Source organism: Carassius gibelio, chromosome A20 (assembly GCF_023724105.1).
Source record: "Carassius gibelio isolate Cgi1373 ecotype wild population from Czech Republic chromosome A20, carGib1.2-hapl.c, whole genome shotgun sequence".
NCBI classification, from domain to species: domain Eukaryota; kingdom Metazoa; phylum Chordata; class Actinopteri; order Cypriniformes; family Cyprinidae; genus Carassius; species Carassius gibelio.
In genome coordinates, this window is record NC_068390.1 from 22,379,053 (window position 1) to 22,405,981 (window position 26,929).

At 37.7% G+C, this 26,929-nt stretch overlaps 1 protein-coding gene across 5 annotated transcripts in view; it reads left to right on the forward strand.

Moving 5' to 3' along the window:
* LOC127939060 (mitochondrial peptide methionine sulfoxide reductase) overlaps positions 1-26,929 on the forward strand; it is a 58,918-nt gene that overhangs the window by 3,697 nt on the left and 28,292 nt on the right. Inside the window, exon 1 of one of the 5 annotated variants that reach the window (XM_052536063.1) lies at positions 610-1,792. The exons of the other annotated variants lie outside the window; for them this stretch is intronic. The gene's annotated coding sequence lies outside the window, so the exon portion shown is untranslated. Of the gene's footprint in view, positions 1-609; positions 1,793-26,929 lie in introns of those variants that run through there. 5 annotated transcript variants of the gene reach the window in all.

Here is a 26,929-nt window from a genome sequence, read left to right on the forward strand (position 1 = left end):
GCGTTAACAAAAAGCCGTATAATAAAAAAATAGCCTTGACAAAAGGGCACTTTGGGCATCAAGGGGAAAAGGGGCAGGTGCTCAAGCACAGGCAAGCTATTTCCAATATTTTCAAAAACAACTTTGGACCCTGTTTACTTTTATTGCATTTACAAAAAAAAAAAAAAAAAAAAAACTTTCAAGTGCTTTGTATATATAGACAATAGACATTTTAATTTTGAAACAGACATTTTCAAACAGACAGTAGTACAGAATAAATGTTTCACTTGAAAAAAAGATTGCTCATGCACGTCTAATAACGGTGTTGTTGTATTGAAGCATGTGGTCATATTAAAGTTTGTCAGTGTAATATAGACCAACCACACTAGCTGTTCATTTGCCATACTAAATATAATAAAACATTTTGTGGCAGTGCACGGTTTGGTTTCTATATAAGTGAGGAAGTTTGTTTAGGGAGGGCGTCCTTGGGGCTGTCCCGCTTTGGCACTGCATCCCTGCCATGTCCCCAAATATGGCAGTAGTAGCACAGGTGGTGCTGTTTTGGCACATGGAGAATGATCGCGGCACTGAAAAGAAGAACAGCAGCAGGATTTTCCCCAGATTTGAAAGTGAATAGGTGAAACACAGAGCAACTCTTGAGTGCCAGTGGCTAACAACGGATGGAGCAGATGTGTGGCTGAAGGAGGGACGTCGGAGGTGTGGGGACCCCGGGGAGATTTGGATGACAGACATTCCAATGTCCTTGCGTGTGTGCATCTGGCGAGGGAGAAGGGGGGACCGAATTTGGATGAAGGTGGCAGGGAATGGCAGAGAAGAGAAATTTATTTGAGATTTGTTTTGATCAACTGGCCTAAATTGGCTCTTTTCGGGGGGAGCAGGGGGGCCCAGACAAGCAGACACAGGCTGGAGCTCCGCCAGGGTTTCACGGGAAAGTTGCCATGCCGGGAGTGCGGGAGCACGGAGAGGGAGAGGAATGGAAGAGAAAAAACCCAGGCGAGACTTGGCAGGGTTCTATCGCAGCTCCCTTTGTCTGTTTGCTCAGCTTTTGCGCAAAGGAAATCAAAAATACCCTGAGTGCAGGAGCTCAGCTTCAGTGCTAAAAAACTAAATCTTAAAAGAAAACGGCATTATATTTCGCTGGAAGCTAGGACAAAAAGGGACAAATCTTGTAATCAATAAGCCGTTTTTTTAGAATTCTGGATAATTCCCGTTTTTTTTGGACTGGATTTTTGAAGTTGTTTGCGCTAAGAGATGATCATGCGTTTTCAGGGGTCTTTGTTATCTTAACCGCAAATGAAGATGCATCTGACTTGTTTATGTTCTCACTTATGGCTTTACTATGTCTGGAACTACAAACGGCAAGTGCCAAAGAAACCTTTGCACCTCTACGATTGGACTAAAAAGTGTTGTTTTTACTTTCATAACTTCTAAAACTAAGGGCCAGAACCAAGACGATTCTTTCCTAGGTGGGAAATGGATGTTTTTGTCTTGGAAGAAGTTTGGGGACACTTTCCAAGTGTCCTCATTAATGGTCTTCTTTCTTTGAGGTGTTTCTCCAGAAAAGCAAAACCATATTCCAAAGGCTGTATGCATTTGAGCATGCTTACATCAATGAAGGCATGAGGAGACTGTTTTGTTTTGAGGTGATATTCCAGTCTTCTAACTATTAGGAAGTTTGATGCTGTACAAGAAGGAGATGAACTGTTAGTCAGCCATTTTTGGTGCTCAAAAGCTTGCGGTCAACAAATGTCTGGAGTACAAAGAAGGCCTTGATGTTGATTTCCTAACATCTGTAAGTGGCGTCTCTTTCAAGCCAAATAATGCAGTATTATCTCATATTAATATTGATGCTGATGAGTCACTGGTCTGTTGTTATTATAAGTTTATCATATTTATTAAGATGTGATGTACTTTGAGGTGAGTATGATTTCCTCTGATTCGTGGTCTGCTTTTTTCATACAACCTTTTGTAGTTCATGCCTGTCCATTCTTCTAGATTGATTTTATAGGTTCCTCTTACCAACCTTTATACTAATATACTGTTTTTTTTTTTACACATTGGCATTGCTTATTGTTATTGGAGGATTCTGGCTACATCGGCAGTCTGCCAATTAATAACTGTGAAAAGGGCAAGAACAGAGAAGAGTCAGAGAGAGATTTTGTTGATTCTGTGCCAGGATGAATGTGTCCATGGCTGATAGAGCACGTGCATTATAATGTTTGGCGTTATAGTTTGATATTATGGTGTCTGAACAGGCCTATTGGTTTTCTATCAATACTCAAAACTTGCAAAGGCCTAAACTTTTTTTTGGTGGAATTTCAAACGTGGACATTTCATCTTTAATCACTAGTTTTCACTGTTCTGTGTGCCATTTCTGATTTGTTTTATGAAGTAGAAAAATTTTTCCCCCCTTTTTGCTACCAGCGTCTCAGAACAGCTGCTTGGGCAACTGTAAAATGGCAGTTGGAAACTCTCCATTGCTTTCCATTTGCTAAAAAATTATTATTAATTATCAACAAGATTATTCATATACCACCTGGATAGATCTAAATTAACAACCTTAATTGTCTTTGGAATATGTTCATGTAAAGCTAATCTGTAGAGTAGATTTAGGCATTTTTTTTAACATTTAAAGTGAAATACTACTGCAAAGCACAAAGTACCTCAGGTAAACCAATTAAAATACGTGCAAATGGATCACAAACTGCTCTACACGACACTTAGCTGTTTATTTACAGCACACAACATTGATTAGACAGAAGAACCTTACATTTTTGAACACTGCAAAATGTAACAATTAAGTATGGTACGCTCATATTGGGGGGCATTAAGATTTTATGTTCTGAGCACCAATTCAGCATATTAGTATGATTTCTGAAGGATCACTGAAGACTAGAGTAATGGCTGCTGGAAATTCACTTTTGCCACAACAGAAATAATCTACATTTATTTTTAAATAGAAAACAGCTGTAATAATATTTCATAGCATTACTGTTTTTACTGTATTTTAATCAAATAAATGCAGCCTCGGTAAGCATAAGAAACCTCTTTGAAAAACATTGTATGTATTCAGTATTTTTATTATTATTATTTTTTTATTATTTATACTTTTTTTAACATCAGAATTGTATCATTAGTCAGAACTAGGTTCCTTAAGGTGTGAACATTTTTTTGGTTTGAATATAAATATTATTCTTTTTTTGAGCTCTTGAGCTTTTTTCCTGTCTAAGTGACTAGTAGAACAGTCGAACCATGCATGTGCAACAGTGGCTGTAAATTATTCATGACTTCCTTTGCAGATAATATAAAACCTGATATGTTTGCATGGCTTTTCTCAGCAATACAGTTTTGAAACCTTTTAATATTTGCAGAGAAGCAGTGTGGATTATTTTATTTGATTATTTTAGAATTGTCTTTCTCTTTGCTGATCTACTGTATTGAATGTGAAGTTCTTTAGTATAAATCTATGCCAAGATCATGGTTTTGACGTCCAGCGAATGTACATACTGATAAATGGACACCTTGTAAGTCACTTTGGATAAAGGCGTCTGCTAAATGAATGAACGTAAATGTAATCTGACCTTTTTAACCCTAATGTGTACAGAAAAGGAAGACCTTGAAGTTTGATGTGATTAAGTAGATCATATAAAAATCCTGTTACACACTCCTCCTGTCTCCCACAGTGCTCTTTGCCCTGCTCAAGAACACCTCTGTCAAAACACAGTACTTGTATTGCTTTCAGCAGTCGTCTGACCTGTCTGTCTTGTCACAAATTTACAAAAGATAGTGGTTGGCTTATGTACTGGCTTAATGATTGTGTAATATTTTATTACAGACAAGGTCTTGAATTGGCTCGCACTTCATCAGCATGAGACAGCATAAAAGAAACATTCTGGGTTCAGAAGCTAGGCTCGATCAATAAAAAAATAATGTTGGCTTTTCCATCAGCTTGTAAAAATTGTGCATACAGATTTGCATTTACTATGGAAGTCTAGAACATTGGCAAGTCGTCTGGAGATAGTCCACCCCCCAAAAAAGTGTCTTCCACGTTGGGGGATATGTGTGAAAGTTTCTTTAATCTCTTTAAAAGCATTGTTAACATGAAAAATTCCTAACATTACTTGCAAATCAAATTAATTTTTTTAGCTTTTGTCTTCAGATAACAATAATATACATGCAAGAACACCAAAAAGAGAATATTTACATTAAGATACAAGTTCATCTGCTGTAGTCGTACTGCTAAAAAAAAAAAAAAAAAAACGGATTTATACTACAGTGCAACTAAAATAATGCAAATTTTAGTATATAATTAATGTAAATTATTTTTCCGATTTCTGCTTTTAAAACCACCAGAATGCATTGTTCAGTATGATGGTCTGTGAGTTTGCTGTAATTGACAGCCTATCAAAGAGCCTTTGACAAAACTTAGTTTGCTTTTCATTAAAGTTGCAATGTAATTGAAGTAGCGACAGATCTTTTCTTTCGTAATGTGATTATATATAATCACATGTAGGGCAGGACTTGGTTCTATCAATCGATTGGATGGAGGCAGATGTAAAGCTCAGAATATTATAAAAAAATATATAAGCATGGTTGAATTATTCAATTTGAGATCAATAACATGCATCTAAAAAATAGATTTGAGATGCCGACTTTTGGAAGTGCTGCTGATGGGCATACATAATAGCCTTTGAAATTTCTGTCTTGCTAACTGATTGGGATTATTCCAAAACTGATATCTGTATTTTTTTAGGCCAAATGACATCATCTTCGTTGTTAAAGCTGTGATTTATCTCTCTTTGTGCAACATGGTGGAAGTTGGAATAGCTTAGAACGGTTGAGTCCAAGAACAGAAGACGATAAATGAATATCACTGTGTTGAGTTGGTGGATTTGGCATCATTGCTGGGTGTATGTTAAATTCCAAATCTCTCAGCTTGAAGAGTTGTTTCAAGAGATCAAAATGATTCTTTCTGAAAATGCGTTTGGATTCCTAATGCAGGTTCGCTTTGCTTTGAGGACGCAACAGTCCACCTGTTTGTCTGAACAAAGAACTGAAAGAATTCAATATATGATGTGTTCTGGGTCCTACAGTGCATTTCATTTCACTGTTTTTACCTCTGGTGAGCAAAATCCCCTTTAATCTTAGCTCCAAAGGACTGCACTGATGGACAGGTGTGGAGCGCTAGTTGCCATGTTTGATGTTGACACATAATCGCAAGATGAAGGGAGAAGGAAGCCTTTTCACTCACAAAGAGATCTCTCTCACTCCTTCACCTCTGTGGCCACACGTCTACCCGTTACCAGCTCATTAGTGAGCAGAAGGGTAAAACCCTGTCTGTCGCACATGCCCTATGTTGCAGTACGAGAGTCGTCAGTTCCATCGATCACAGTAGCGTCTAGGCTGCTATTTTTAGGAGGACTTCCAGTATGAAATGTTCTGTAGTTGAAGCAAATTTGGTAATAATGACGGAAACCTACTGACCCACCATGAGTTAAGTGCTTTTTCCTTAATAAGTGCTGAGGAGACGTATAAAAACAGAATAAATACTTAAAGATTCAAATTGAATTGAACATTTGTGTTGTTGAGATATATAACATGACATTAGGGGTTAAAGACTCATTTCAGCTGATAATGACTCATTTCAGATTGATAATGAGTCTCTGGATGTGTTTGCAGTATGCAAAGGTATGTACACTGCGCACTGTATGGACCATTTAAGTGTCTTGAAGATTTAATATGAATTGACACACAGCAATAAGCTGATTCATAAGGCTCTGGATGCATTCAGAATTGCGTAGTACTAAATTACCAATACTTTTTTTTTTTTTGCAGTATGTGAATGTATGTACACTGCAAGATTCAGTATCAGTCGGCACACATTGTTGAGTTGATTTATAAAGCTCTGAATGTGTTCACAATTGCATAATATTACACCACTAACACCTTTTTATGGTATTTAAATGTACAATGTGCAATATGCAATTAGTATAAGACTACTATCTGCAGTGTTTGTCATGGTACACTATACTGTTTAACATACATTTTTGCAAAACTGTGGGCGGTATACATTATATACTCTGCAGCATGCCGCAAGCAGTACACTAGTATCCTTTTCCGAACAGCTTTATTTAATCACCGTGACAAAGGAAGTGATTAAGTGTTGGGCATTTTACAAAATGATAGTCTCTTGGCAGTCCTTGTGTTTGTGGTTGACTGCATGCTGTTGCCAATGGTGACAATATCAAATGAACTGGAATGAACTGAACACTTCCATTCCACAGCTGAACATGAAGTATGAGGAACACATTATCCATGTAAATATAGCTTTGTATTTGATGCGGCATTTCTTTCTAATTTTGCCTCTTCCATTCTCAACAATCTCTGTTGTTCTCATTCTCTCTAGCCCTCCCCCCACCCTCCTTCTGATTGGTGGAATTAACTCTGCAGCCTCCTGTTGTGAATAATTACTTTTGATCCAATGCGGATCTCTCTCTCTCTCTCTCTTTCTCAATTCTCCTTCCTCTCACCCTCTTTCAGTGTTTTCAAATTTCCCTTTTCAAAATTCTTTTAATTTTTTATCCTGGCAGTCACGTGCCTATATCACAAACCCCCTTGTAAATATATATACAGTCTGTATTGAGGTGGATTCTAGAGTCAAGGGTCTTTCCGCTCTGTTAATTTAAGCAGGAAATTATTGTGGTAGATGATAGACTGCATTGAATAGTAGTCATCACATCATCGTCAACTCTCAGCACTTCTTACTTTGGTTGTTAAAGGGATAGTTCATGTAAAAATCCTGGCTCAACTTAAAGGGATAGTACACTTTCAAATAAAATTTTGGTATGTTTTAGCTTACCTCAAGGACATCCAAGATGTAGGTGTCTTTGTTTCTGCAGTAGTTTCAATTTTGATATTTTTAGGTCAAACCGTTCTTGTCTGTGACTCATAATGAAGGTCTATGGTTACCACCTCAAAGAGCATGCACAGAGGAGTCCAAATTAAACAATTCCCCATCATAAGTACACATTGATGACCTAAGACACGAAACGAGCACTTTGTGTAAGAGAACGAACAGTATTCATATTGTTTTTACCTCTTGTACACAACCACTTCCAACTGATCTGAGGGCACGCGTGCTTCCTGATGTGACGTGTGCGCGCGCTCTGGCTTAGTCTGCGCAAGCATGGAAAGCGCCGGAAGTGATCTCTCGCGCGTGTACGTCACTCATTGTTTACTGTTTACCATACGATACGCCACCAATCTGCACTGTCTGAGCCACAGACAAGAACGGTTTACCTAAAAATATCAAAGTTGGAAGTACTGCGGAAACAAAGACACCTACATCTTGGATGCCCTTGAGGTAAGCTAAAACATACCAAAATTTAATTTGAAAGTGAACCATCCCTTGAAGTCTCATGTTTTTTCCGAACCCATAGTTTCGTTCTTCTGTGGAATATATTATACAGATTAGACTATTATAAAAGACTATTAAAATGAAAAAGACCATAAAAGTTGTCCATATGATTCGTGTGCTGAGATGGTTTTTAAAAATGCACAAAAAATTGTGACTGTATTAAGCCATGTTTTATCCAAAGTATATCAGTTAATATTATAGGCGTTAGAGATCCACTATGTGAAAACCATTTTTAAAAAATCATTATTCGTATCTATTGCTATTTTGTTTTTGTTTTTTAATTATGTTGTGTCTCACTGTGGCTTTATAGTGCACGACAAATTTCAGAGCTATGAAATATAAATCTTAACTCTACTAACTCATAAGAAATAAATGTAAAGTGGTTTTTTTTTCGTTTTTCTTTTTTTTTTTTTTGGTTTTATGTTGGTTTCTGATTGGATTTTGAGATGTATTGTAATCAAAAATTATCGCATACATCACCAGAATAAAGTCTGTTTCAGCGTAAGATTGAGTTATGACATTTTGATTAAACATTATGAGGTTAAAAATCTGAAGGCATCTGAAGACTTGAAATAGAGGGTGGAAGTCATATAGACCACTTTTATAGCACTTTCGTTATCCTATTCTTTCTTGTTCTTTTTGAAGCTTTCATTAGTAAGGGTGGAAAAACAGCAAGAATATTCTGCCTAACATATCCTTTTGTGTTCCAGTGAAGAAAGAAAGTCATATTACCCTTACTGGAATGACATAAGGCTTAGTAAATGATGACAGAATTTTAACCTTTTAAATGAAGGTAGTAGTGATATTTTGTCTGCTCTTTCTCTTGCGCTGATCTCTGTTCTTCACTCCTGGACATCTTTTGAAAGTGGCAGGCCACCTCTGGACAGACTGAAAGGCAGAGGAATCATCATGTCCTGCGCTCTCTCCGCGTCCTTAGTGGACCACATGCCTGCACTGCTCTGTTCCGCCTGGCTGACCTGTCAAAAATGTTCTAGTCACACGAGTGGGCTTCTACAGCGTGGCTGCATGGAAATGATCTGGCACCTTCGCATAAATTTTTCATGGGCCTTGCCTTAAGATGTTCCCATTCCTTTTGAAAATCAGATATTTTAAAAGGCCCATCCATGCTGATTACCAGTGTCATTGTGGCCCTGTGGCCGAAGAGTTTGAATGTAGTGCCGCCTTTCCACCGCAGGAGCTTTACCCAGGAACTAGGGACTTTGGCTTGGTACTCAGTGTGTTTCCACCGCAGGAACCAGGAACTAAATAAAGTTCAGAGTAAAAAAATGCCGCTCAGAAAGCATAGACAGTAAAAGAAATGGACACAGCGACCCCATTAGAACTCAATTGAGACAAGTGAAGCCCATTGTGGCGGTGGGGCACAGGTGTAGCTCATCTCCAATCACTACACCTGGCCTCACTCCTCGTTCCCACGCCTCTCGGCCCCGCCCCACTCGCCACACCCATTTTTGAATTTTTTTAGCACTTCCGTTTCTGACGCGCAGACTCAAACGAAGCTTGACGACGTCAGCAACCTGTCTGACAGATGTAAATCTTCTAAGTGGCTGTGCGTGCAAACTGCCATCGTTAATCTTGCAGAGACAGCGAGCTTGAGCGAGGAGTTCTTTGTCGTGAGTGAGCAGGAGTAAGTATTCTGATTAATTATTTTGTATAGTATTTTAAAATGTAACGCCAGTACGCCATATTAAGTTAATTGCCTGCGAGCTTCTCCTCCTGTCTGTGCGGTAATGCGACACAGAGTCTAGTGGATATGACGCAATCGTTAGCCTATTTTTTACAAAAACTGTTTCTACAGGGCCATAATGTAACATAGAAGGTAATGGAGCCCTTTATACATTGTCGTGTATCTTTAGAAATAAATAATGGACAAGCGGAGTCTTTAAATGCCTCAGATGTAAAGTTATTCACTGTCAAAGTGACGCCAAAATGAATGGGAGTCAATGGGAATGCTAACGCAATTGAAGTTCTGCTAAAAGATGGCAGCCCCCAACCAACTTCAACTTCCGGTCGAGTTCCTTGCCACCTGTCAGAAAGTTCCTGCCGGCGAGGTGGTACTTTTTCAAAGTTCCGGAACTTTCGGGGGCGGGACTTTGGCGCTAAACATGCTGATTGGTTGAGTTCACGCAGCATTGGTTGAGTTCAACCACCATTTATTCGGATCAACATTTTCAAAATATTACTGTTATTGTGTCATGAAATGTAATTTTAAAAGTATTTCAGGCGAGAATGTAGCTGCTTAAAACTCAAATTTGTTGTTTATTTATAAACACAGCGCCTATTTAAAAATGTGTTTTGCCGATCTCGGAGACGGTGAGCTCCACACGATCAGCGGGAGCTCAATGATCATCTATCCGAGGAGAAGCAGCCTCACCTAGGCTAGACCTTCTGATATGTGCCACTGGCTCTGATGTGTCTTTAGTGGTTAAACATAAAATATAATTCAGCTGCGGGGTAAATCTAACAGGTTTTCTTTGATCTGTATTCAATTTATCTACATGTTAAAAATGCAAATTTATATAATATTTTGATTCATTATAATGGCTGCATATACACATATCCCTGAACTAAGTACATTTCTGCAGCTGTTATTATGCTTAAATGAAAACCAAAGGAGGCAGTGATATTTGATATCCTATTTCGTTTTATTATAAATATACAGAGAGGAAAATTACAGGATTCGCGTCATCGCGGACATCACACTCCCCAGGCGAATGCACAAAGTCTGAACCAACTACCGATGATGCATGTCCAAAATCAGCATACTTTTTTTTTATTTTTTAAATCAGCGGTACTTTGTATTGAGAAACGCGCGCAGACCTACGTCACCAGTCTATTTGCCTAATCTTCCCGGTACTTTACACCACGGTGGAAACGCAGAAAGCAACAGGTTTGGGGGGAAAAAGTTCCTGGGAGAAAAAGTTCCTGGTAAAAATGTTCAGGGTAATTTCGGTGGAAACGCGGCATGATGGAAGTTGCCCACCTGGAGCATCGGTGTCAAAACACATTGTTGTTCAAATCTGCTAACAATACCTTTCCAATCAGCCTTGAGCACCCCCAACCCCACCCCCAGATGGAAATTGCTTTAAATGTGCTGGCATATAGGATAGGTAAGTTACGTAGGAGGGGGAGGTTGAAGTGTCTTTGCAAATGCAAAGAACGTGTCGGCTGGGAACACTGGGAATTGAATTACAGGAAAGCATAATGCAATCCTTGATATCTACCTACTCTGCCTAATGAAATCAGCAGATGAAAGCACAGCTGGACCTTCTTGCAGGATATTACTATGTGAGAAAGTGCTTAGCTGGCTGAGAGAGGGGGAGGAGAATGCCAGCACCTTTGGGAACAGTACGTGCATGTTCTAACACCACTGCCTGCTCTTTCCATTTAAAAAAATGGAACACTTTTGGCACTTTTGTTGGGTGAGGATGGGCAGTGCAAAAACTGTAGACTTGTTAATACAGGTTTCATTTTTTTATTTATTTTTTCTAATTTGTTCTTGTAGTATTGGCTAGTAGTGGGTTATACAATTAATATATTATTATTTATCAATTATTGTAATTTATACACTACCAGTCAAAAGTTTGGAGTAATAAAGCCATTAAAATGTTTCTGAAAGAAGTCTCTAATACTTACAGTAAGTCTTCATTTATTTGATAAAAAATATGAAATATTATTACAATTTAAAAGAACGGTTTTCTGTTTAAATATGTTTCAAAATGTAATTTATTCCAGTGATACTCCAGTCTTCAGTGTCACATGATTCTTCAGAAATCATTCTAATATTATGTATTTTTGCTCAAGAAGCATTTCTTATCAATGTTGAAAACAGTTTTTGCTGCTTTTTTGTGGAAAAAGTAGGTTTTAAGTAAAATTTGAATGGATTGAAAAATAATGATAATACTTTTTAGTGTAGCAAGAAGACATTATTGATCAAAAGTGACAGTAAAAACATTTTTAATGGAACAAAATATTTCTTTTTCAAATCAATGCTGTTCTTCTGAACTCTCTATTTATTAAAGAATCCTAGAAAATCTGTATCTCGTTTTCCACGAAAATATTAAGCAGCATTTGGTATTTTCAACACTGATGATAAGAACCCTTATTAATAATTGATCACCAAATAGGCATGTCACTGAAGGTGAGACTTCTTAAAATAAATCTGAGTTATTCTAGACTTTTCATTTGTGCTTCATTTATTTTGTGAATTTTTGTGGCCTGATTTAATGGATGGGGATGTTGTTGCTGACCATTTTTCATGGCAAAATCCGATTCCAATGTAGGTCTTTTCAGATCGATTGCTTTTGTTTATAGGTACAGTGAGAGGTTAAGTTTGGATTTTGGTGTTGGGGAACACCAATTATGGTACACTATGGTATTATTTGACATGACGCATTTCCACCCCTAAAAAGCAAAATTATCTTTTTTAATAGCACTTTATGCACAAAATAAAGGAAAAAGAACAGACAACTGTAATTCAGACCAGCAGGTATGGTATTGCTTATGAGGTATTTGGTGTAATACTGTGGTGCAGTAAAGTAAATGTAATATTATACCACAGGCTTTATGATATTTACTACCTCTCTCCGACAGCTTAGTTTGCTGGGTATCCTTTTGGCAGATGAGAGAGTCATATATCAAAGAGATAATGTAATGTTGCGCCTTTAGCGCACCACAACAAGGAGCAGTATCACCTTATGCAACTGACTTGCATGCTTTTAAGACTATTATCTTTTTAGCTCCCTTAATTGCAGGTAAAACAGCCGGCGCTGAGCTGCCCATTATTTTGGCAGAGGAAAACAGCTGACTGCTACATGGCACATCTTTTATTCACAGTTTCAGCTGTGCCACACAAATGCAAGTAGGAGGATGAGAGAGAACTTTAGCTTACAGTAATGACATAGCCACAAACTGAAACAATCCTCCTCTTGACTTCAAATGCGCCTTTGTCTTGCTGCACAAACATTTGAACCAAACAGAAAACACACGAAAGTGGCCGCTTTCTTTGCCAGTTGTTTTTAGATTATGTATTTGTGGCTTCTGATTTTTTTAAAATCCTTGTTAACTTCTGAGGATTTCATCAAATTTTCTTCTTTCTTTGCGTTGCCATTAAATAATCAGCATTCAGTCCACACCAACCTTCGTGAGTGTATTTATGTGTTTGTTTACATCCCCATGCTGGCATGTTACAGAACAGTCTGTTTGCTTCTAATAAGCTTTTTGCGGTCGTTCCATACAGGCCAGGCTGTCCCTGGAGGTCCTGTCCCAAATCAGGCCCCCTGACTGGGAGAAGGATGCATGCAGGGCTGACACATGAGTGTTTGGCACATGCCAGGTTGCCTGCTGGGAATACCATCCCTCCCCACATACAGCTCTCATGCCCTCATCATCCGCTCACCCGCTTGGCCTGACCGCCTCCTCCTCTGTGCAGGCTTTTGTTGAGGAATTTTCTATTTTCTATAAAATAGTTGCAAGCTAATGGATTTTTCCTTTTATTCATTGGACGTGCTGAGCGATGACTCTCTCGACACTTCTTAAAGGTGATTTACAGTTAAAGGAACTTGGGCTATTTTGTAATGATTCTTTAGCTGAGTGGGTTTTATTGCGCTACTAAGCTGTGTTATTAACAAACTGCCGATTTGGCCCATCCCTGTGGGACATGCTGAAATGCTTTCTCCTTTTCTCTGCTAGTGAATAAGGCCTTTCTCTCTCTTTGAGGCAGTCCAAAGCTTTTACAGTGTCACGAGAGAGGGTCCTGAATAGTGAGCATTCCCGCATGCGGCCGGCAAACACACTCCTGCACATTTAGTGGAACGAGTTCCTGCTCAAACACAAAGAAAAACAGCACAGTGCTTCACTCTGACAAAGCCATAAGCCATTTAAAGGGTCATGAAACCCCAGACTACTTTTTCTGAGATTTTACACATTATGCACATGATAAAAGATAATCATTCGCATCCGGTAATTTTAATTGTTGGAGAAAACTGAGATACAACTATTTGAAAATCTGGAACCTGAGGGAGCAAAAAATCTAAATACTGAAATCTCATTGAAAGTTGTCCAAATGAATTCTTAGCAATGCATAGTTTTGATATATTTACAGTAGGAGATTTATAAAATATCTTCATAGAACATGATCTTTACTTAATATCCTAATGATTTTTACCATAAAAGAAAACTCAATAATTTTGATGCATACAATGTTTTTTTTGGCTATTGCTAAAAATATACCCCAGTGACTTAAGATTGGTTTTGTGGTCCAGGGTCACATATATGTTTTCGATGCAGAGTGCAAATATCTGTGCATTTATTTTTGTTTTTAACTCAATGGTTTTAACTTTTCCACCTCCTGTGCTCCGCTCCATGCCCAATTTTTTAGCATTTTTTTAAAACTGTGGTGGGAACTAACCAGTGCTGAAACGGGGGGCTTCATGACCCTTTAAGCCACACTGTGATTTCAGTTTTATTTTGATTATTTGTGCAGCCCTACTAGAGAGGCTCTTAATAGTGTCTACCAATGCCTATGATTTTATTAGCTATCACTTATAGGCATTGTATAATTGAATATTTACAATAATTAACAAATAGTAAAGAAGTAATACATTTTGCTAACTAGTATTATTGAACTAAAGCAATAACGGCTGCCATTGCAATTCCACTTACATGTTTGTATGTTAAACCAACTGCCATGTATTATGTAAAATGCCTTTTACACTAAAACCATGCGAGTCTGTATGTGACTTAGTCTGTATCAGGCATCAGATGCCCCTACTTTATTAAATGGATGCAATTCACAGTGTAACATAAGAACCTAAAGTGTTCTGAAAGTGTTATGGATCGATTTTCTCCCTTTTGAATGCTGTTTTCTCAGACAGAGCTGCATATGAAGATGTTCCACCAGTCCACCCATGTTTTGCTCATCGGATTCGGCTAACAAGCACATTATCTTGGTGTTGAGTTCATGCAATCTCAATCTTTCACCTTCTCATCATCCCCAGCTGTATGTTTGACTGCAGTCAACCGCTGGACATTTCAAAAGAACAGCGGATCTCTTTCTTGAGGATATGGACATCTGGGAACCTATTGACCAGCTTAATGGCTGCACATTAAAAGCATCCTGGATGACATGGCCTCTCCAACACACAAGTGCCTTGTCTCCCCTTTAAGCTCTGTAATGGATAAGAGCTTGGCCAGAGTCTCATGTCAGCAATATGATTGCCTACTATTTCCTCCTTGCACAAAGAGACTAGATTCACTTCCAGACAAAGTGCTTTTACGGTCCATATAGGCCAAACCTTCTCTGCACATCACGATGATGCAAACTAGCATGGGAGGAATTCTGTCCTTCTTATCCATTTCTGCTTTACAGGAGATAGTTAAGGGCCAGACGGTGTTCAAGTGCCAGTTGTTGCTGATTTCTTACCATGCGTAGGTTCACCAGTTTTGTCTCTCCTTTTTGTCTGATTATGATATGTTGGCAGTGCTGCAGACACGCAGCCAGTATAATCAGCTAAAACAATGGGCCGTAATAGCTGAGAGCATAGCCGCTCCTCTCATCAGATCTCATTATAAAGACAGACGCTGTGTCGCTAACGCTAGACGACACAGGCGTGGATCAAAGTGCATGCCTGATCGCAGAGAGTTATCGAACAGGCCATGTTTTTGTGGTAAATGAGGACATCGAGCTTTGAAAGTTTATTGCAGTATAGATGTATGGAGGCTATCAGCAGCACTTGTGGTCTGTTTTAATGGTCAATGACGAGAGTGTCTGGTTGACCAGTGATTTATTCTCCATCCCCTATCAGACCGGACCATGCATAAGAGCCATGCGTAATGTTAGAATCCAAGTTTTGGAACTTTAATAAAAGGCTAACGTATGGTCATAGTTGAAAACACAATTAAATGTTGTTCAGAGAACATGCAAATGCTTCTAGCTACTCAAGCTTGACTTCAGACATTGCTGTGCTACAAAATGCACATGCACGTTTTACTCTTAAAATGCCTCCTTGCTAAATAAAAGTATTGATTTCTTTAAAAATGTATTTTATATTTTTTATCAAGATGATTTCTCTTCCTGGAAAACCGAGTGGAAACCAGGTTTCCTGTCTGTAAACATTCTTTTAAAAAAGATCCCTACACTATTTCCCCCCCCCGAAATGTCAGAACAGGACAGAATACTGTGTTAGTCAAACCATTTTATTATGTATTTAGGTATGTACAAACTCCGTTTTTTATGTTTTGTCTCTGTTGCATACAGTAGCTGTAGAGTATCAGCTGGAACAGCCTGAAAAGAACATGGTCTGATTTGAGAAGCAAAATGTATTATTATTAACAGTTTTGAAGATTTCAGTCCTTCCCCATTCAAGCAGACACTCCAGCTCAAATAACTGGAAAAAGATGCCCAAGGGAGACCAAGATGGTCGCCAAGTGGACTGATCTGCTTTAAAATGCTTTGCATGTTACTTGACCCTACTGGAGGATACAGTGACCGATGAGGAAATGGATGAATGAACATAGGCATAGGAATGTATCTGAATGCTTAGGCAGAATGAAGAAACCATAATATAAGGCCTTTTTCAAGTTGACAAGCATTGCAATTACATTGCTGCTTCTTCTAACAGCTGCAGTTTTCTTCTTTGAAAAGCTTCATCCGGAAATGACGTAATAGTGTCTGATCATTTTACTGTCAGTCCTCCATTAGTCTAACATTCTTGGTTTCCTTCGTTTTTGAATTCTTTCCCAGGTCGTCATTCTTCTTTCTCAGGCTGTGCCTACTCTCCTCCTTTCTTCCTCATCCTGCTTTCCTTTCAACCCCTCTTCCATCGCTCCCCCTCCCAAAGTCTGTTAGTGATTGCCGCGTCTGCAGTGTCTCCTGAGTCATCAGCAGTGCTGGTGTAATGGTGTGGAACTAGCCAAGGTGAATGGTTATTACTTATTGAGCTCCTGATTGCTGGGCAGAGACTAGAAGCCATTTATTAGCACTTGAACAGCATGGGTTCAAAGTAAACCGACTTTCTCCTTATCTGTTGTTGCAATGTTTAATGTTAGGAGTGAAACTGCGGCAGCAGACATGTTATGGAGCATTTTCTTTTTTTGCCATGGTTAATTTTCATAAAGAGGATTATATAATAGCAAAAAAAGGATGACGTGTTTTTTTTTTCTAACTAGTAATCTGTATTTATGAGGAATAATGAGAAATCAAAGACTCAACAGCCTAAACAGCTAACATTCATTAACCATCTAGCTTGGCTACATAAAATTTAGCATGTTATGTACATACTTGGTGAACAATATAATGAGCTGTAGCAATTCAGTAGTAAACATGTGGTAACAATATGTGGCTTTCTTTGTTGATTTGCCACTTGCTAATAAATAGGCATGTATTGTTACTTTAAAACCATATGCGGACTGGAGAAAGCTAGCTTTTAGCTGTTAGCATTCCCACATATTGCTCGGCTGGTGCTTTAGCCAATGGCAAAAGCTCTAAAGTACATTCAGTACTTCCTGTGGCATTTACGCTACTGTAGATGCAACAAGTCACCTATTCACAGAGCATCTACCTTAAGGCGGCACAAAAGCTTGTTTGGGGGGTAGCACAAACTGAATAGGATGCAAGTTGTCTTGATAGAATCTGAGAGATATATTTGGCACCATAGATGGCTAATTGCACCAGCGCACCGAGTACTTTCAGATCCTTTTCTTTGCAGCCATTGACAAAGTTGGCTCCGCAGGGCCACATTATTGTGAGGTTCCTTCTAGACAAGAGAGCAAGACCCCCCAGTCCCTTTCCCCTCCCAGCACACACATTTTTCACAACCCCTTAACTCAACTGATGTTGGCCACTCTCGCTTTTGTTAAGGGTGCATTTGGCCCCAGTCCACTCTTGGTGTCGTGGCTCTTAATGGGTTTCCCTGTGCATTGATTGGAGTCAAGTCCACAGGGAGGCTGCTAGACTGCAGAGGGACCAAAGGGCAAGGCCTAAGGGAGCTGGAGGAACCCTTAACAAGAGGCACATCAGTAAAATCTGAACTCCTGTGGCACCATCACGGCTGCATCTCGCCTATCTCTCAAGGCTTGTCGATCAAAAACATCCAGAATAATAGATGCTGACTGGACATCAGCACCATTTGATGAATCATTTGTCATGACTGTATGAAAAATCTAATCACTCCACACTCAACCACGTAAATTTTCCTTTATTTAACTGACAATAGGAGTGATTGAGTCTGACAGAGATGTATCTTATACATCACTCGGGGTCAGTAAAACAGTATTTTTTTTTTCCTGCTTGCTTGTTTGGGCCATAAGTTCATATTTTTTTTTATTGTATTTATTTATTTTTTATTTAATTTAATATAAATAAATTAAATAATTAATTAATAACAGCAATATTATTAATAATTATAATAATTTATTATCAAATTGTAGTGGTAGTAGTACATAATAAAAATAATATAATACACTAATTTAGATTTCTAATGTTTTGACATTTCTTTAATCATTTTTTACATTATATTTTAGCCTTAATTTTAAAAGACATTTATTTATTTACAGTGATTTTGAGTTTAATTGTCTCATTTTAAGTGTATGTGTGTGTGTACGCACACACACTGTATAAATGCATATTTTTAATGTACAATAACAATTTTTTTTTAATGTTATTGTACATTTATATATCTTTATGCCGTATACTTTCAAAGATATAAAATACATGCTCAAAAAACAACAACTAAGCAATGGCATTGAATTGTGACTCTGTAGTAATGGATGATGAATGCTGAATTCATGAATATCCAAGAAATGAAAGTAACCCAAAAACCCAAAAAGTGAAATATCCCTTTAACCTCCTGTAACAGATGAAGCAGTGCTTTAATGAGTGGACTGCATTTATGGCCCCGTCAAAGAAAACAAACCAATAGTCCCCCGTTTCTGGAGACTTATGACTTTGAGAACAATATTGTTTGAGTGGAGGCTGGAGTGTTAAGCTTTTGTTGGAGTTAAAAATTGCACTTTTAGGGAAAAGACAAAGATTGGGTCCTCAATCGTTGTGGACAGGGATTGCGGGTTCAAGATTGTGTGACTTCATATTTAATAAGCACATCATCCATTCTATGAGTTTTAAAACTCTATTTTTTTTCTGCGAGAACTTGACTTCTGTAATATGTTTTTGAACCCTCCTGTGTATAAGTTATTGCTACTGGTTGGAAATTGTGTATAGTTTAGAGACATATACAGAGCAATAAATCAAGCATAGACCAATAATTCCATCTGAAATGGCAGTGCTATAGTGTTGGGTTGAAGTTGTTTGATATTATTTCTTATGGGGTCTTCGCCAGCCCCCCCCCCAGCCCCCCCCCCCCCTCGACTATTATTGCCTTTAGAATTAAGTTGATCTTTCTCAATCATTAGAAATCCATCTATGTTATGGAGCTTGTATCCAGATTGTTCTGTCCTTTTTTGGTAAGTCTATCCCATTTTTTCTAACATTTATTTTTTTATATTTAGCCTTTTATTTATTTCAATCACATGGCTCTCAGGAATACTGAGTTTGGATTGGTCAGTCATGGCATTCATCAGTCAGTTTCTGCCTATCCAGCTGAATATATTCACCTTTTGTGAAAAAAAACAACCTTTCTCAAAAAGGTATCAAAGTATAAATCACTGCTTACGCAGAAGTTACTTTCAGACCAAGCACTTTTCTGGTTTTGCATGACCAATCTGAACTTGTTACAAAATATTTTTCACTTGAAATTAAATAAAATGCTTGCGAAAAAAAAAAAGGTAAATGTGACTGCATATTTATTACACCTCGGACTTTTTTTTTGTTCAATTTAAATGCAACTACTGACCCACTAATAAGTGAATATAATGAGAAAGTAGTCATTTTTAATGTACTGTAAGTGTCCTTCATGCTCAATAATCTAAGGCCTGTCAGTAAAGATCAATCTAGCATTTGTCTATTTTGAATTAAGACAAGCCATGATGACTCTCCTGAGTGCTGGGTCCCTGCCCAGATGTTTTGTGGTATTTGACCACATTCTCATTTCCTATTATGGCCCCCAATGTGGAATCAAAGCAGAGCAAACCCTCAGAGCCTCATCTGTTCGGATGCTTGATGCTGACAAATTGTCCATCTTGGTAACGTATTTTAATGGCTCATTCAGTCCTCATCTAACTATCCACTCTTCTCTTCATTCCAGGATATTTTGAAATTTGTAATTAGCTGTTGGACCGAATATGTTTATGTATAGAGTAAATGTGCATGTTGAATCTAAGATGTTAATGTTAAATAAATCTGCATGAGCACGATTTGTTTATTAATTGATTTCCCTTTGCATAAAAGGATAATTATGGCTCATATATAGTTTGTCATCTTCGTTAGCAGTCCATTTTCCCTCTCTGGTGTAGTAGTGTTGCCATATTGCAACATATCATTTTTGTTCACTTTCCCACTTTTCAATAAATAAATAAATACATTAATTAATTAATTAAAGAAAAATAAATAAAAACAAACAAAATACAAAATTTCCTATAATTGTAATATGCATTTAAAAACATTTCTACACTTTTCTGAAATTTTGTGTTGAATCACTGATAGATTAGGTTAGATATTTTGGTGCACAGATCAGCTTTATGTTGTTAAACATTTTGATAAAACTTTATGCATTAACTATCTCTGTCTGTCTGTACAGTGAGAAAATACATTGTCACCATATGATTATTCTACAACATAAAATATTTTTAATGCGTTTCCTTATTGAGAGTTATATGCCATGCCATAACTTATGTTACTGCAATTGTTTATGCATTTATTTATTATCATTATTATTATGATTATCATTATTATTATATGAGTTACAGAGCAATGTTTTAGTTTCTCCAAAATTGTCAGTTAAATTTATATTAGACCTATGGTATGTCAAAAAAAATGATGTCAGAACATAATGCTTTCCATAGAGGTTTAAAACAGTAGAACATGTATGTGCACAAGGGCACAAGTGCAAGGATGGAAGGTGACTGGCTTTCCAACAGGGCCTTTTTTTAAATTGAGAATAAGTAATTAACCTCCTGCAGCAAACCAGTTTGAAGCTCTTTTCATAGAATAAAACTGAAAAATGTAAGATAAGATTCAAAAGTGCAGAAGGAAACAAGTGATAAGGAACTTTCATTCAAAACCTATTGCTATTAAAAGTATAAATATTGTATAAGAGGAGTCTAGATAGAAGGACCCTGTAAAATCAGGATGTAGACCGTTTAAAAGATGTGTGTAAGTGTGTGTGTCTGTGTGTGTACAAACGTGAATTGCAAGCTAAAACCGTATCAAACCCACACAGAATTGAGTTGGAAGAGGATTGGGTGGCTGCCTCATTTCAACACAAATGAATGAAATCAAGCCTCCCATGCTATTACAAGGAACATCTCCAACACATTCTGAAGTACCGTAGGAATGTTTTTTTTAAGTTCTTGTTTGCCAGCTCACAACTCATTCAGTGTCTCCTTGAGAACCTTTCTGAACGGCTTCTTTGCTAAACTGTTTACAGAAGCCTGGCTGAAGAAGAACGCTAGCCAAGCTAATTTCACCTAATTTCTCTTAGCATTTACCTGCTGTTTGTGTTTGCCACTCATAAGTCTCCGGCGTAGCACTCTCAGATCGAAATGGCTGTTCTCTGCATCAAGGCGCTCTCACTCTGCTAAGATAATTGCTATTATGGCTCACAATAGCCATAATGGTACTAACAGTGGTTGTGAAGAAATGATGCAGCTGATGACGGCCACTGGGTCTGTTATTAAAAAGAAAGGAGGCTTCTCCAATCAGTCGCAGACCGCCATTAGCCTAGCATGCCCATTCATCACTGTCACTCTGAATAGAGGCAGTCAGGATGGGGGTGGAAGGGGATGCAGGGAGACTCTGGAGGGGGGAGGGGGAGGGGCGAGGCACGTGCTGCCTAAGTCACGGGTCTGTCGTCTGGCTGCGTGTGCACTCTGACTCCCATGCCTCATGGGCCTGCTAATCTGCAGGCATGGAGGAAGCCATTGGAGGAGGGAGGAGAGGTGCACGGCTGAGATAGCATATCGCCTTGCACACAGAGAGCTCACTATAGTCTGATCCCCTCTGCACAACCATTTCCAATCGCGTTTCACAGGCTCTCTTCACCACAGAATGGGGAAAACAAAAGCGCTGAGAGCTGCACTGTGGCTGGACTGTTTTTACATTCCTTTTGACATACACGTACGTCTTTGCTGGAGTGATCTTTGAAGTTGCTTAAGCAAGCGTTATTCAGTATTTCCAATCCATCCCTCACCCCTGTTAATTTCACAGTTTTCCTTATTTTGTCACAGTTTTGTCTTGGAAAATCATGTCTATTTTATGGTGACTGTAATGACATAGAATTTTAGATGATGAAAATGTGTGTCCTTACTTTGCCAGTCCTAACTTTAAATCAAATTTTCATGAAAAATATAAATACTTGAAAGAAGTATTTTATAAGAGGACATTATTTAATCAGAAATGTGATAAAACATTAGTAATGTGAAATATTATTACAATTTAAAATAAGACACACACACAGAGACATATACAATATATATATATATATATATATATATATATATATATATAAAACACATATTTCTGTGATGGCAAAGCTAAATTTTTTGCCTTATGACTCCAGTCTTCTCTTGACACATGATCATTCAGAAATCATTCTATGTTGCTTTGGTGCTCAAGAAACATTTTTAAAGAAGCATGCTTTATATTTTTTTTGTGGAAAGCATGATAAATTGTCTCATGATTCTTAGAATATAGAAAGTTGAAAAGAACAGCATTTATTTGCTATATAATTTTTTTAACACTAAATGTCTTCACTGTCAGTTGAATGCATCCCTACTAAATATTTGTTTGTTTGTTTGTTTTATTGATTTCTTTCATGAAACCCCAATCATTTGATTGGTGGAGTGTATATAAAATATTACCCCCCCCCCCCACACACAAACAGATATTTCTTGACATATTGTAAAGAACCAACATCGGCTTGTGTTCACTTGCCTCATTTGCAAATAAAAACAGAGACAACGTTTCAGCTACATGATGTGGTTCTAAAAATCGTTTTCCATTTAATGATCCATTTAAGTTGTGTAGTAGTACAAAATAGTTTTTTTTTTTTTTTTTTGTACAGTAGAAGAGCATCAGTGACCCTTGGTTATGATCAAGAACGTCTTGTCACAGACTTTAAAACATGAAAGGCCAGTGAGCTTCTGTCATGTAGTGTAGGTCTACACTTAGCTTGAGGCTTCAACTGTGACGTCAAGCTTCTGATCACAATAGTGATCAACGAATAGTGTATTTGTTTGTTTGCTATTCATAGGGGAATACTATTGACTTATTACTGGCAGTCCTTTCTGGCAGGCTAGTTTCACTGCTGGGAAACTGCCCAAAATGTTATGGGGTGTTTGACCACATCTTCCTCCTTCATTAAAGTCACTGCAGAGTAATCAATGAGTCTCGGCCCAGAAACATTTGTCCTGGCAGTTTTTTGTCACTAGCTCTTGCCTCTCAGAAGAGCATCATGCTGACAACTTGGCATGCGCTTGAATCACTTAATAATCTGTTCATTTGAATCAAATTAACAGATTCAATAGAATGAATCAGACTCTCCAACGAGCTACATATGAGACAATTGAAAGAACCTTCCAATAAGAGCCAACTGAATAGATTCAACTGAACAACTGTTACGCTGTGATAAATGTTAAGCTATTACTTTTAGGTAGATGCTTCACTTGTTAAGAGTAGAATACTAATGTGAGTGGCGTAGTATTCAGCCTGTATTGGCTGTGGGGGTAGGGCTGGGATAGATCAATGGAGACCTGATGAAGGAAACTGAGAGCTATGAACATGTTGTAAATGAGTGTAGCCATGCCTGCAGGATCATCAAAGCAAGAGAGAGGGAATATTATGCTGCTAGTTTGAATTTTCAGCCAGTGGATCACTCCGTACTCTATCTATTATAGATTAATACAGCATCTCACTGCCGTATCTAACAATCTGTTTAGATGAGAGCAGATTCAGTCAACACTGGCCTAAAAAGATGATTAATTCACAGAATCAGACCCCAGATTGATCCCTGCACGGTGATGGATTTTGTGCCATATCTCAGATCATGGAAGTTTTGAAAGATGATATTTAAAATATCTAAGCCCCTTTTGGATTATGCCTGTTAGGAATTAATTTATTTGAAAAATTATTATCATCATAAAAAGGGCATTGTGAGCTTCTTAAAAAAGGGGGAATTCTGTGTCTGTTGTCAAACTGCAGATACAAAACACATTTTTATATTAAATCAAAATTATGTAAAAAGTATATATATATATTAGTATTTTATTAATTAAAAGGGACAATTCTGCATCTTAAAGATTTTTTTTTTAATTAAATACATGTAATATGTTACATTTAAAATTATGTTAATTTATAACTATGAGGATTTTCTTTAATCTTGTGTTTGTTTTTCCAAATATGTGGCAAAATGAGTTTAAAGTGACATGGCCAAATGATACTGGTGATCATAAATTATGGTGACTTAAATACCGCTTAATATTTGTCAGTTCAAGTTGGCTTTTCTTTGTGGAGCTCTACATATTTAATAGAATATTCATAGCTATGGTGTGCGGTGCTGAAATAGAGCAGCACTAACTCGAAGAGCGCTGCGGAGGAATGGCATTGGCTGGCAGAGAGTGCAAATGCCAGCACGGATAAAGACTTTCCTGTGATTAGCCTCATTATTTCGACAGTTTTTTTTCGGCTTCACGAAAAAGGCTCCTGGGCAGCCTAGTTATTCATCCAAAACCCGGACAGAACAGTCTAAGAGAGCGGAAATGTTTGCTTTAGGGGTGGGACTGTCATGGCGCTGTCTTGCTTATTAGACCCCGTGCAATGTACCGTTCTCTATCCTTATAAATGTTAGATTTACACGTCAGTGAAGTTTGGCTATTCATGAAAATGGTTTTGGGAGCCTGTGTTTTTGTGGAGAAGTTTTTGGACATGATTGTCAAAAACCTACAGAGCAGAAACGAGATTTACATACAAAGTTATCCCTGCACAGAATTTCAGTCAGTAGAATGCCGGGTGTGCATATGTAAAAAAAAAAATGTAATTAAATTCATGCTATGGTTTCTTCTTCAGGTGTTAATTATTAGATGAAATCCACACAAAAGAAGTTTGAGTGAGAATGATATTATTTTCTCTGTTTGCCAAGAACACGATAATTAGGCAGCACCAAAAAGATGTTTGTCATGCTAATAATTTTCTTGGTTTTGATGAACAAATTATCTAAGCACAGCTCTGTATTCATACTTGAACTTGAAACATTAATTTTGAGAGCCAGTAGATGATATTTTTCTTTCTTAATCCATTAATGAAGGCCTGCCTCTTTCAGAAAAGCCAAAAGAGCTTGTGATCAGCAATGATTAATAAAATGTAAAGCACTATATGAATTTCAGTGATGCTGTGGGCGAGATGAATCAAAGGACTGGGGTGGCAGGGAATACTTTGGCACGTGGCACTGGATAAACAAGGGGTGGGGGGTTATGAAAGATGCACAGAGGGAGGGACGGATGGATGGATGGAGAGAATGCTTCATAATACCCCCTCCCCTCCCTTCCCACTCCGTTGTATCTTTCTCCCCCCAACCTCTTCGGCTGAGAGGAAAGTGTGCCACGCTTAGATTTGAGCCATTAGTATTCTGTCTCGACTCATTGTCTTTGGCTGCTGACATTTACATTTAGATTGTTTATCTGACTGTGGGGGGTGTCCGACCATTAATGAATATGCTTCTGTTGTTCCAGAAAGGCAGCAATTACCGGCTCTGTGTTAAGATAATGAAAGTAGAGGGATGTGGTAGGTGGGCATTAGCCACGGCAGAGAAAAGGCCTTGGTGTGGTTGTGCTTTTTTAGACACTGCAGCAAGGGATGAACTGGAGGAACACAGAGGACTCTGTGCCGCTTTCCCTGTCATTCTGCAGGCAGATCTCTCCCGGTCTATTGATTAAATATAATAAGGGATTCGGGCATAGACACGCATGCAAGCTTGCAGCTTTTCTCAGCTGCGCTAGAATGCAGGTTTAAGGCCTTACTGTCAACACCTTTCTGTCAGCATTAGATGAAAATCAAACAAACATTTTTTATAAATATATTTAATGTATATAAGTATAATTATCTATAACAATAATAATAATATAATGTAAAATATATTGCCTATATATTTTTATTTATTTATTCTTACATTTTACTTGTTAATCATTATTTTTATATTATAAATTGTGTATATACATATACACAAGAATGTGATGCAATGTTATATGATTTCATATTTTTAAGTTATTGTTGGATTTCTATATCATTTATAGAAATGATATACATTAAATTATTTTCTTAAATTCTTTATCAATTCTCATTATTATGTAGTATATAGTACAGTATATAGTATATAATTATATAGTATATAATTCTTCTCTGTTATATTATATCTATATTTATCCTTAAAATATTTAATCACATAAATATCACAGAAATATAGTTCATCATCTTGATCATTATTTTCGCTCTTTTCATTAAATGATTTGAACCATGTAGGTCTGAAAGATTCATGAGTGAATCATTCCGAATTTGTATTATAAAAAAAAAAAAAAAAAAATCCATATCTAGGTCATGTAAGTTCATATGAGTTATTGTACTTCCCCCCCCCCAAGATCTGCTTTCAAACGCCTGTCAATCTGGGTCTGTGCTCTGAGGTCAGGATGTAAGTGCTTTGGATGTAACATGATGGAATGGGTTGAGGTGTAACCATACACTATAGCACAGAAATCCAGCTAAGGTGAGTGCTGGCCATTAGAGAGCAGGAGCGTGGTGAGAGGGTAATAGAAAGCTCTATATCTCAGCATGGGCAGTGGCTCGGTCACTCCTCTCACATTCAAAGACAAAAGTGCAGCCACTGAACCAACCCTCGACTCTTGCCAGTCCTTATTGTAAGGCAAGCTACTTTTTCCCAGAATGACGCACTGCAGATCAATAACACTACTCCACTCTGTGCGTATGCATTGCAGACCGGGCCTGAAAAACATATGGTGACTGATCTGAATGGCTTGCTTTTAACTGTTTTTATTGTGTGTACTGTGCATAGTTTGCAGATTTTCTATATGCATACAGAACACCTGTGTGACCTCATTCATTTCAATGTGCTGTATGCAAACATACCGTCCTGGGATGCTGTATCACATAATGCAATGTGTGCGACTTGTCCATTTCAAGTGTGACAAATAAACTGGTTATGGTTCCATTGCTTTTTCACAGATTATTTGATTGGGCTAGAAAAAGTTTGCAATGAAGTATGCAGTTTTGTGTATCTTTCAGTTAAGTAAGTGGATAAGCTGTACATGTGCATTTGTTGCTGTTGTAAAGCAATCCACCCTTGTTGGGGAATTTCCTACCTGCTCCAATGTACA